The sequence below is a fragment of the Gopherus evgoodei genome, chromosome 9 (genome assembly GCF_007399415.2).
Source record: "Gopherus evgoodei ecotype Sinaloan lineage chromosome 9, rGopEvg1_v1.p, whole genome shotgun sequence".
Classification (NCBI taxonomy): Eukaryota; Metazoa; Chordata; order Testudines; family Testudinidae; genus Gopherus; species Gopherus evgoodei.
In genome coordinates, this window is record NC_044330.1 from 106,498,456 (window position 1) to 106,510,547 (window position 12,092).

At 46.5% G+C, this 12,092-nt stretch overlaps 1 protein-coding gene across 4 annotated transcripts in view; it reads right to left on the bottom strand.

Annotated features, from left to right (window-relative positions):
* PLS3 (plastin 3) overlaps positions 1–12,092 on the bottom strand; it is an 84,699-nt gene that overhangs the window by 22,961 nt on the left and 49,646 nt on the right. The gene's annotated exons all lie outside the window — the stretch shown is intronic.

The window sequence follows — 12,092 nt, forward strand, 5'->3', positions numbered from 1 at the left end:
CTGCGGGAACTATGGGATAGCTACGGAATAGCTACCCAAAGTGCAACGCTCCGGAAATCGACGCTAGCCTCGGTACATGGACGCACACCACGGAATTATTGTGCTTTGTGTGGCCACGTGCATTTGACTTTATACAATCTGTTTTACAAAACCAGTTTATGTAAAATCGGAATAATCCTGTAGTGTAGACGTACTCTCAGATGCAACAAACAGAACCACTCAGAACTGATCCTGCATTAATCTAAGACCCAGCCAAAAACACAATAATCAAGGTGAGTCTTTACTGATCTAAAGTAAGTTCACAGGAAAATGAAATGCAAATGGTTTAATGGCAGGTGTCCAAGGTACCATAGTACAACCCTGTAGTCACTCCTAAATTCTTCCTTAAAATGTAATACAATCAAAAGTATTCCAAAGTGAATTACTAAGAGATTAAAATCCTATACACAACTGCAGCACTTACAGTAATGCTGACAAAATACAACGTGATTTGACCAAAGAGTAATTTTAGTGAAAAACACTGCTGTCTGGCCTCCAATTTTAGAACTTTATTCCAAAAATATAAGCTTACAAAGCAAGCTTTATTAAGCACAGCAGTCAGATGTCATCAGCAAGCTATTTCCCCTGGAGATAAATCACAGCGTCTTTCATTAAAATGTCTCATTGCACAAACTAGCTCCTTAATGCAGATCCTTTCACTGCCTAGAAGCCAATGAAAATGTCCAATGCATGAAGGAGGCAATTCACTCCTGTGCAGAGGGGCAGCTCTGGCCTTAAGAGGTACTTCAATTTCATCCCAAATACCTCCGCAAATCAGTCTTGGGTTCATAATGACTCACCAGAACCTTCTGTACTTGTGCCAAACAAGTCAGATGAGCCCAGAGACACTTGTGCAGAGTTTTGCTGAATCTTAAGCTAACATTTGTCCAAGTCATGACTGCCTACCATTGTCTACAAAGGAAATAACTAAGTACACCAAAAGCTGCCTACTTGCAGCTTTAAATACGTACCTTAGCCAAGACAGGAGGGCAGTTGTGATTTTTATTTCTATTCCTCATTTGTTTTCATTTCTGACACCTCAAACTTGTGTATACAAAAAATACTTGCGACCCAGGTTTGCCTACAGCACTCTTATGTTTATCCAGAGGTGTCCCAGGACAGGTGACGAATGGGATTTCACATGATGGGAAGCTGGCTGGAAGATCACGAGGAAGTTTTACTTCCAAAGTCCCCAATCCTAGAGCTCAGGAAAGAGGCCAGCCAACCTTCAGGGCTGGCCAGCTGCTTTGGATCCCCACCCTGAATCACAGAGGCAAAACCCTTTAATGCCAGCTGGCATTATTTGGAGTTCAGGCCTATGTCAGAGATCCAGCAAATCCTCCTCTCCCCTGAAGGTACATGCCACTCCAGGGATGTCACCAGCTGCGGGTTCGCAATGTTTTCCCCCTGTATTTCTTGCAGAACCAAACAGAAACCACCATTTCCACAATTAGAGGAGATACCGTAAGCAAGGACTGGCCACAAGAGGGACTAATTATTTTAGCTAGTTTGTTTCTAAAGCCCTGGTTTGCTCATTTGAAATCCAATCCAGCTGATACAAACTGCTTTCCACATCCTTTCAGGTGCTTTCAGATGAAATTAGATTCACCTTTAAAAACAGACGGGAATAGTTTTACCAGAAAGGAAAGCTCTGCCCTCATAAGTGCTTTATTACGGGAGACAATGACAGCTCATTCTCTAGTGAATGGCACGTGGGGGGTGGGAGGAAAGGAGAGAGAGAGAGACATGGAAGCTTCCTTTATTTCAGAATGATGGGACAGCCTTATACGCAAAACAAAAGACCAACTTGATGGAGACAGAAAATATAGAGTTTCAGTTGTAACGCCTGGTTCACCACCTCTTGGGAAACAATTTATTCTAAAGCTCACCAACTCTATGCTAAAGATCACAGGCATACAATGCTACTTTAAGCTAGTTCCTTCACAGAGACATTTCAGCTGATTATATTACAATTTAAGCTAATGACTAAAACAAATTCCTCATGATTCTGATAATCATTTACTCTGGGATTTCTTGCAGATCAAAAATTTCTCCAAAATAATCAAATATTTGTTTTTTGGAAAAAAAAATTATATCACCAAGCATATCCTGAATAGCTGGTCCTTTCAAAGAAACCCAATGGCACGTGCTCTTAACCAGGTTCTCAGAACGCTTATGGAAAAAATGGATGATGAATTGACCAAGAATTCCACCTTAGCCTGCAGCAGACTTGCCACTGCTAGAGGCGTAGACACTACAATCAGATACCCACAGCTGGCCTGTCTCAGCTAACTCTGGCTCAAGGAGCTCAGGCTCTGGGGCAGTAAAATTGCGGTGTAGGTGTTTGGGCTCAGGCTGGAATCTGAGCTCTGAGACCCCACAAGGAGGAAGGGCCCCCGAGCCCAGGCCCAAATGTTTACACTGCAATTAGCCCCAACAGCCTGAGCGCCACGAACGTGATGTGGGTGTTGAACTGCCATCCAGACTCACTTGGGCTCCATCCACACTCCCACACACCACTGACGGCAGTGTGTAGTGTACACACAGCTACATGCAGCACCCACACAGCCAGGCTCCCGTCCCTCCCCCCGCCGGTGAAAGGCTCTGCCCTGGGGAATGGCTGCTGTAGCCTGTCACTGCAGAGGGGAAAGGCGCTAACAGGGAGTCAGTGGGGAAAAGGCTCTGCTTTTCCCCGCTGCCTCCCCACACCAGAGCCTTTCCCTGCAGTGGGGAAGGACTGAGGCACCTAAGCCCCTCGGTCACTTGGGAAAATAAGATTTGGGCCCTTTTCAAAGTTTTACCCTTTGTCTCACATCCTCAGCCCTTTTACACACTGACTAGTAACACAACCATGGAGCGAACACATATACCACCACAACCCCGATAATACGGTGGGCTTGTCCAGGCAGCACCTTGGTCCGCACGAGGGGCGTGTAAACTCTAGTCAGGATCAGCACGCTGTGCACTAACTGGCACGTGCGGACCCTACTGGTGCACACTAACAAGCCCCGTGTCAAACAGTACCCATTAATGCACACCAGGCAATTTGTAGTGCACACCAGCAGGGTCCACGCGGGCCAGTTAGTGCACATTAAATTGGGGCGGACTAGAATTTGCACCCCACTCATGTGGGCTAATCCAGCATGTAAACAAGCCCCACGGTCCCTTTTTAGCTTAAGTTAGCGTTCTTTAAATCTTATCCCAGCTCTCTGGAGTTTGGTTGCAATTACAATAATTTACAGTGACACTAGGATCGCCTGCTTGCAAGAATTACTACTCTGATCAAAAACCTGGGGAAAAAAACAAAACAAAAACCCTTCTAGTTTAACACTCTGCACTACGGTGTTGCCACTGCGCCTTGTTTTATAAGGATATTAGTGTCCCAGCTACTTTACAATTGGGATTTACAACTTAAATAGTTCTTCTGCTTGCCTCAGCTGCAAGACACCAGGCCACACAGCACAGGGATTACAATACACAGAGGCTTGCATTTTCAGTCTTAACTCCTTGGCAACAGAGCAGTGGATTTAGGATTTTAAAGTCCGATGGATACGCTGCCCCAGAATTTAAATAGTTTTAATGCAGTCAGAGTGGAACCCAGGAATGCCCTGATAGCATCAATCTGAGTAACTGAGAAGCACCCAAGCATTTAGAAAAACTGTTGAGGGTAACCCTGCAGACTGGACCTTAGACACCTTAGAGATCAGTTATAGAAAGCTACTACGTCTTTACTGGGCAGGGAAAAGCCACAGACCATCAAACTGTGATCGAAAGCAACAAGTCTATGATTTACCTTTTCATGGAAGGGGCCTATTACCTTATCAGCATGGTCACCATTGCTCACAGCGAATCGTAAGCTCCTGTGTGGTAGGTGAAGTTTCACATTTAGTTACAACAGGATTCAAGCAATCCAACTGCATACAGAATGCCTGTTCTGGAGAAAAGTGAGAGTGGAGATATGGGCTGAGGGAGTTTGAGAAGAGGAACTGAGAAGCAGAATGGAGATGCATATTAGGATGGGCTATACCAAAGGTGGGCAAACTACGGCCTGCGGGCCACATCCGGCCCGTGGGTCCATCCTGCCCGGCTCCTGAGCTGCCGGCCGGAGAGGCTGGCCCCCAGCCCCTCCCCTGCTGTTCCCCCTCCCCCTCAGAGCCACGCTGCCCTGCAGGCAGTGCTCTCGCCTGCAGAGCTGTGCACTCCTGCGGAGCAGAGCAGCAGCGTGTCTGGCTCTGCCCAGCACAGCACCTAGACATGCTGCTCTGCATGGTAAGTGGGCCGTACCAGGGGGTTGTATAAGGGGCGGGGGCCCTGGGAGGCAGTCAGGGGACAGGGAGCAGAGGGCGGTTGAACGGGGCAGAGGTTCTGGGGGTTGGGGAGCATCAGGAGACGGGAAACAAGGGGGATTGGATAGGCACGGGGTCCCAAGGGGCTTGTCAGGGGGCAGGGATGTGGGTGGGATTGGGGCAGTCCAGGGACTGGGAGCTGGGGGGTTGGATAGGGGGTAGGGTCCCAGGGGGTGGTTAGAGGCGGGAAGTCCCAGGAGGAGGCAGTTAGGGGACAAGGAGAATGGGGGGGCTGGATGGGTTGGAGGTTCTGAGGGTGGCAGTCAGCGGACTGGGAGCAGGGGGGTTGGAGAGGGGGTAAGGTCCCAGGAGGCAGTTAGGGGACCAGGAGCTTGGGGGACTGGATGGGTTGGGAGAGCTGATGGGGGCAGTCAGAGCAGGAAGTGGGAGGGGGCAGAGGCCAGGCTGTTTGGAGAGGCACAGCTTCTCTACCCAGCCCTCCATCCAGGTTTGCAATCCCAATGTGGCCCTCGGGCCAAAAAGTTTGCCCACCCCTGGGCTATACAGTCTAGCAACCTTAATATATATGTGAGAGAGAGAGAGAGCGCACAGATACACAGCCTTAATTTATATGGTCTGGAGACATAACCTTCTCCCTTCAAATTTCAGCAGGTCCTTGTGGTGACCCAATGAAAGTAACTCCCATAAAAAGACAAAGAGCTCTAGTGCTGACCCACAGGACATTTACTCTTCCAGAGGCTCACTCCGCACAGCACCAGAACTAGTGTATCAGAGATTTTCCCAAGACTACAACAGTGCATAGGATTCAAGACTTGTTTACCAAGGTCCTTATTGTGTGCTGGCAAGTTCTAGCAGGGCACTGCAGACCATCTCCACAAAAGGCACTGCATGCTCTCTGCTGCATTTCTGGAAGCCCTCTACTATTTTGCCAGACTGAAGCCAGAAGATTGTCTTGACATCAGCTCATTATTAATGGAGTAAAGTAGTTTTAAAAACAAACTGTCACGGAGTCACCGGGCGATGCTTCGGAACTCCTCCCCACCAAGCCAGGCAGGACTTTGGGGAGCCTCCTCTCCCTTGGAGCAGACTTGTTCAGGGCAAGAAGCTCACACGGCTTCACCTCCTGGGTCTCTCCTTGGAGCATTCAGCATCCTCTGCCCCTCCGTGCGCTTCCCACAGCGAGTCCACCCCAGCGGGGTCCTGGGGAAGCCACCGGGTCCTGCACCCCCACTTTGCAGTCAGACGTGACTGTTAGCCAGCCAGTAAAACAGAGGTTTATTCAATGACAGGAACAGGGTCTAAAACAAAGCTTGTAGGTACAGAGAACCGGACCCCTTGGCCGGGTCCATTCTGGGGGGCAGTGAGCCAGACCCCCACATCTGCCCTCAGCCAGCTCCAGACTAACAACCCCTCCCAGCCCCTCCTCTCTGCTCAGCCCCTTTCCCAGGCCAGGAGGTCACCTGATCCCTTTGTCTCCAACCCCTTCAGCTGGCACCTTTGCAGAGGAGGGGCCCAGGCCATCAGTTGCTAGGAGACAGAGTGCCAGGCATTTAGGTGCACTGGCCCTTGGCTCTGCCAGATACTTAAGAACTGCCATGGGGACACTGAGGCACCAACATAGTATTCAGAGAAAACATTAAGAACTTTCCCAGTTCATCACACAAACAAACAGATGTTATTCACTGGCTGAAGGTCCCAAGCTAGAAAGCCTGTTCCAGAACCAATACTTGGGCACCAGAAGAGCCAGGACTACAAGGAAGCAAATATGAAATCGTTCTAACAGGCAAACTACAGACTGTGATCATTACCCTTTGATGGAAAGGAAACTACAGCTCATCCCAAGTTTCCTATTTCTCCTGGAGGACGTATTCACGCAGCATGCTGGACCCACTAAAGGTCACTGCAATGATATATGGCATCAGGCTCTGCCCATATGCAGGTGGCGACACAAAACCACAAGCAAAAAAATCAAAGCCACTTCAGCTCTGGCTCAGCTTCCTCCAGACAAAAACTTAAAATAGCTTAAATAACAGGATGCAAGAGGGGAAAGTAACCCACACATTTCCTTTTAAGGGTATGTGCTCTTGGCGTGACAAACTCCTTCAGGATCACAGATCCTCTTTTTATTTGCTTTAAGTTAACTTTTTGGAGCTTTTTTTTATTGCCTTGCCAACACTTTTTGCTTGCTCTGGAGTAAATGGCAAATGTTAAATCCTTGGTGTTTCCAAGCAGGAGGGCCATCGCCAGTACAGAAGTACACGAAATCAGGAGAAAAGAAGTTGAATGGATTTTGTTCTATACCTGCCTCCTTCGGAGGGATAGGGAGGGGAGAAATGCTGCTCTGCAGCCAAGTACAGACCAATAAAGAACCAGACATTACGATGAGACTGACCTTACTTGAGATTTGGAGCAAGCCCCAAGCGCTATGCACCACTCAAAAGCTGGATGCAGCCAGTCAGGGCACAGCCTTTCAACAGCCCAAATCGAGTTATTTCCATAAGCTATTGCATTACAAGCACATCACTAAGGGGCCATTTTAAAGGTTGCACTTTCAGCTGCTGGTCCCTTCAAAGCTGCCATTCGCTTCCGTCCTCCCACCCCACCCCCAATGACAGCCCCTGTTTTTGTAGGGCTGCTTGCCCACAGGGCAGCGACCTCCATTTTGTTTTCACATTCAAAGGAAACCCCAGCTCTTCTCTGCCTGCTGTGCAGCTTCTGGAAGGGATCTCCTCTCCCCTCTGTTGTGTGGCAGAGTCTGAAGTGGAGTGCACCCACCACGCTGGCTTTGCAGACGGCATGCATGCAGCCCTCAGATGCTGACAGGTCTGCAGAGAAAGGAGATGGCAGGAACAGTTCTGCACAGTGAAGCTGGCCAAGGTGTGAGTCCTTTTAATTCTGGGTGAAGCCAGTTAACTAGAGCAACCAGATTACTACCACCTGCCCAGTTCTTAGAGAACCTGTCACAGGTGATCTCCTTCCTGGATTTCTTTATGGCAAGGAGAGATCTCAGACACACTCCAGCAGAACTGAAGCTAAGGGATTGGCTACACTTAAAACGTGACAGCAGCACAGCTGCTCCACTATAGTGCCTCAGTGTAGACACTACCTCTCCTGACAGGAGGGATTTGCCCACTGGCATAGGTCATCCACCTCCGCTAGGTCGATGGAAGAATTCTTCCCTCCACCTGATGCTGTCTACACAGGGACTTAGGTCAGCTTCACTAGGCTGCTAAGAGTATGGATTTTTCACACCCCAGAGCCATGCAATTATGCTGACCTAATTTTCGAGAGTAGACCAGGCTTAAGACAAACAGTGACTGAGAACAGGGGTGACCACCAGTGCTCCTTCTGCCTTGGAAAGGTGAACTGACAGCTGCTGGCTTGGTAAGTTAAGATAGCCACACATGAAAACATGCACCGTGTTCACAGTCTAGCACATAAGAAGCTGCTGCGAGTTACCAACGCAGCGAGACAGAGAGGTTGGGAAAGTGAAGAGTGCCAGATGTTGTGTTTGTTCAATACTGCACCCAGGAGCTCTTAAGAACAAGAGGCTACCAAAACCCCACCTCAGCCCAGGTAAGCCCATCCCCGGCTAGTCTCCCCAGCACTATAAATGGAAGTCCACTGAAATGGAACAGCGATTTGCTAGATGCTGTAATCAAAGTGGTTCTGACACAGACTGTAGTTTCACTTCATTGGTAGGATGCTAATAAAGTCAAGTATCAAAACCCCGGTGTGACTTACTTATCAATCATTCCATGGAATCCCTGCCCAGCCTGCGCGTGCATGTACACACACACACACACACACACTGGTGTGACTTACTTATCAATCATTCCATGGAATCCCTGCCCAGCCTGCGCGTGCGTGTACACACACACACACACACACACACACACACACACACACACACACACACACTGGTGTGACTTACTTATCAATCATTCCATGGAATCCCTGCCCAGCCTGCGCGTGCATGTACACACACACACACACACACACACACACACACACACACGCTCTCACTTTCTAAAAACCCCAGGAGCTCAATTGTCCAAGGATCCTAGCTGGACTTTCCACAGTGAGAAGAGGATTTCTTTGGAAACAGAGTTACATACTTTCACACTTGTTAAAAAACTGAAGAAAGATTCCCAGAAAACAAGTCATAAATCCTGAGGCAAAAAACCCCCATGACAGTCAAAACATTTCAGATAACTTCAGGCTTTTCCATTGTTAAACAAGACTGCCCAGTTGTTATGCAGACAAGCTGGTTAGAAGAGAGATAAGAAGGAATCAACGGAATGTACTGAGGGACAACAAGGAGTCCGGTGGCACCCTAAAGACGAACAGATTTATTTGGGCATAAGCTTTCATGAGTTAAAAAAAAACCAAAAAAAAAACCACTTCTTCAGATGCATGGAGTGAGGTTTGTTTTTTTTTACCCACAACAGCTTATGCCCAAATAAATCCGTTAGTCTTTAAGGTGCCACCAAACTCCTTGTTGTTTTTGTAGATACAGACTAACACGGCTACCCCGATACTGAAGGACAAGCACCTAAGTCCCCCTTGTTGCAACTGCCTGAAGATAGCAATGATGTTTCAAAAGGTTTATACGTCACTTTTTAACTAAAGAGATACTATCTCCAGAATTATCAGTAACCTGGAATCTCCCAGAGTAAAATCATTTTTTACTTAGCTCCCTCAGTCTTTGGCTGCCTCTGTAAACTAGGAACGGAATTGAATTCAAATCACCTCTTACACACTGGTCACACAAGAGAGCTCAGGCTTTACTGCGTGGGGAGTCAATGTAGCAATCCTCCCTTCTAATGGGGACTCTTGTTAGTTGGGAGATGATCTGAGGCTACGTCTACACTACAGCATAAAATCGAAATTATTAAAACCGGTTTTATAAAATCGATTTTACGTGTCCACACTAGGGCACCTTAATTCGGTGGTGTGCGTCCATGGTCCTAGGCTACCATCGATTTCCGGAGCGATGCACTCTGGGTAGCTCAGTAAAAGAATGAGACCAATAACTTCAATTTCCGTCCACACTAACCCTAAATCGATATAGTAATATCGATTTTAGGGTTACTCCTCTCATTGGGGAGTACAGAAATCGATTTTAAGAGCCCTTAAAATCGATTTAAAGTGCCTTGTAGTGTGGACGTGTACAGTGTTAAATCGATTTAACGCTGTAGTGTGGACCAGGCCTGAGATCACACAATGCATGGGCCTTTAGCCACCACCCTCCTCCTGGTGCAATCATATGGCAGAGATTTATACCCAAAGTGGTTAGGACATGTGCTCTTGGAAATTCAGCTCAGCAACAGTTAGTTAGTCTTTTTGTCCTACCTTCCTGGAGCATATCTGGGGGTAGGGCTAAAAGAACCAGATGGGGAAATGCACAAAGGCACAGTCCAAAATAGCCATTTTAATTTCTGCAGACCAGAACTGAAAAGTTTCGGAAGGCATCAAAGAGCAGCAAGCTCACAACAAAAGCCATGATGTACGTAATGCTCCTTGTTGCCTGGCTCTCCGTCTTTACTGTATGTCTGAATTTTGAGTTTCCTCAAGCTGCCGCCTCCTGGAAGGTCAAAGTAAAACTGACTCACGGCACACAGCACGTGACGAATTACAACAGAAGAGATCTCTGCATGACGTACCTGAAAGACTTGGGTTTTGTTCTCTTCAATTTCCCTGCCCCCACAGCTCGTTTTCATAGAAATAATCAGTGAATGGGGTGGGGTCAAAATCACTATTTTTTTAAGGGCCAAAAAAATATTTATTTACAATTAAAATACAGGTTACTTTTTAAAACATTTAAAATTAAATTTGAAATGATGACAACCTATGTTAAGACCTAAACTAAACTATAATTATTAAAATCATTTCAATGAAATAAACATATTAAGCAGTACACATGGCTGCCAAAGTCAACGCCCTGAACTGGTGGAAGTCACTGACTAAGCATCTCAAACCGAAAATGGTTGAAGAGCTCAGCCAGTTTTTGACAGCTGCAGTCACTTCTGCAGGTTCAGAGAGAGAGAATTTTCTTCACTTCAGTTTTATTGAACTAGCTCAATTTAGTGACTACTTCATTTAACGCAGAGGAATCAATTGGGTGTTGAAAAAGCAGGAAAACTTGTTTTATTCAGAGACTGGAAGAGGGAAAATGAGGTGTGAGCAGATGAGATCGATAAATCCCAAAAAACACAAAGGACAACCAAAAACCATCAGTTCAATTAAATTAATTGTTTAAGTAAATCGGGTTTAAATTCAAATGCATTTTTTGAAAACCTTATTTGTTTCTTACAGATCCTGCACATTTAAGGTAGTTTTGTTTTAATAAAATTTTGTTTTTGTGCATTTTTAATTGAATTCCAATTTCCATCCAAGTGCCATCTGACACAGATCATGCATAAAAAAATTTGATCTTGTAAAAGAAATGCATTGTTCACCATTTTCTAACACAAAAATGTAAAAGTTAACCATCTAAATAATATGTTAAGTTCTATAATTAGCTAGCTAAATGTGTATAGATATAATGTATCCTTCCGGTGAGCAAAAAAGAGTTCCAAATTCAGTGTAAAAATTCTGTGTAGTTGCAAACCAATGTGTTGATTCTCAGGTGGTAACCATTAAACCCTCTCTTTAGGAAAATAGCTAAGTAGTACAAATGTGGAAGAATTTTAAAATCAGTTATTTAAATCATTTTGCTTTAAATGATTGCTCCATCAGTAAATAAAATGCCTTAGACCAAAGTCTCACCATGTTCATACAGCACAGATTTCATACTGACTGATCTTAAACATGAGCTAAAAAGAGAAAGGTTATGGGAACACCACTGGAAGTGAAACACTAGGCCGGTCTTCACAGAAGGAGAGGAATTTGATCCCTGCTTACTTTGAAATAAGTCTGAAGCATGTGTAAAACTGGGAGTTCCTCATTGACTGAATGCTGCTTACTTCCCAAGGAAACTCAATTAAAAAGGTAAATTTAATAGATGGACTCAGACCTGCTCACCTTCGCAATTCATTGACACTTAGCACTAGATCTCTGCAGACTAATCTGGCCCCTAAAAAAGGTGCATTAGCAGGCCGACTTCCATCCAACAGAGGGCAGCTGTGTACACACACCAGAGCCACAATATGATAATACCAGTGAACGTCTTCCCATCGCCACAAGCTTGGGGTTCCCCACTCAGCTGATTCATGCTCTAAGAGCTGCGACCAGACCCTGCGGCTTTCCTGCCAGCTCTAATCCCAAAGGACATGGGAACCTGCTGTCTAAAATGTCACCTCTCACTCAATGCCTCACTTGTCCCCTTAGGACATGGCCTTCCCCAACTTCTCGGAAGGGTGGAGTGAGTGTGAGCCAGGGAGAAAGAGCGAAGATGCCAGAATGGAAGCACGCTCCCAGAAACACTTCCCGTCAGCAGACACAGCTTTGCAGGGTCACTTATCCTGGACCCTGCTCGCTCCCAGAAACACTTCCCCTCAGCAGACACAGCTTTGCAGGGTCACTTATCCTGGAACAGGCAGGTCGTGCTGGACCCTGCTCGGATGGCAAAGCCGACAGACAGGTGTTGAAGGATCCCAGATGGAACTACCCCTGGTGGGTACAAGGGCGACCTCTTGCCAGCTTTGTTATGCTCTCATGTTTTAGCCAGTCCAGAAGGTTCAGTGCTGCGCTCAAAGGTTTTTCTCGGAAGTTGGCTACAGCATGCGGCAGGCCTACAAATGC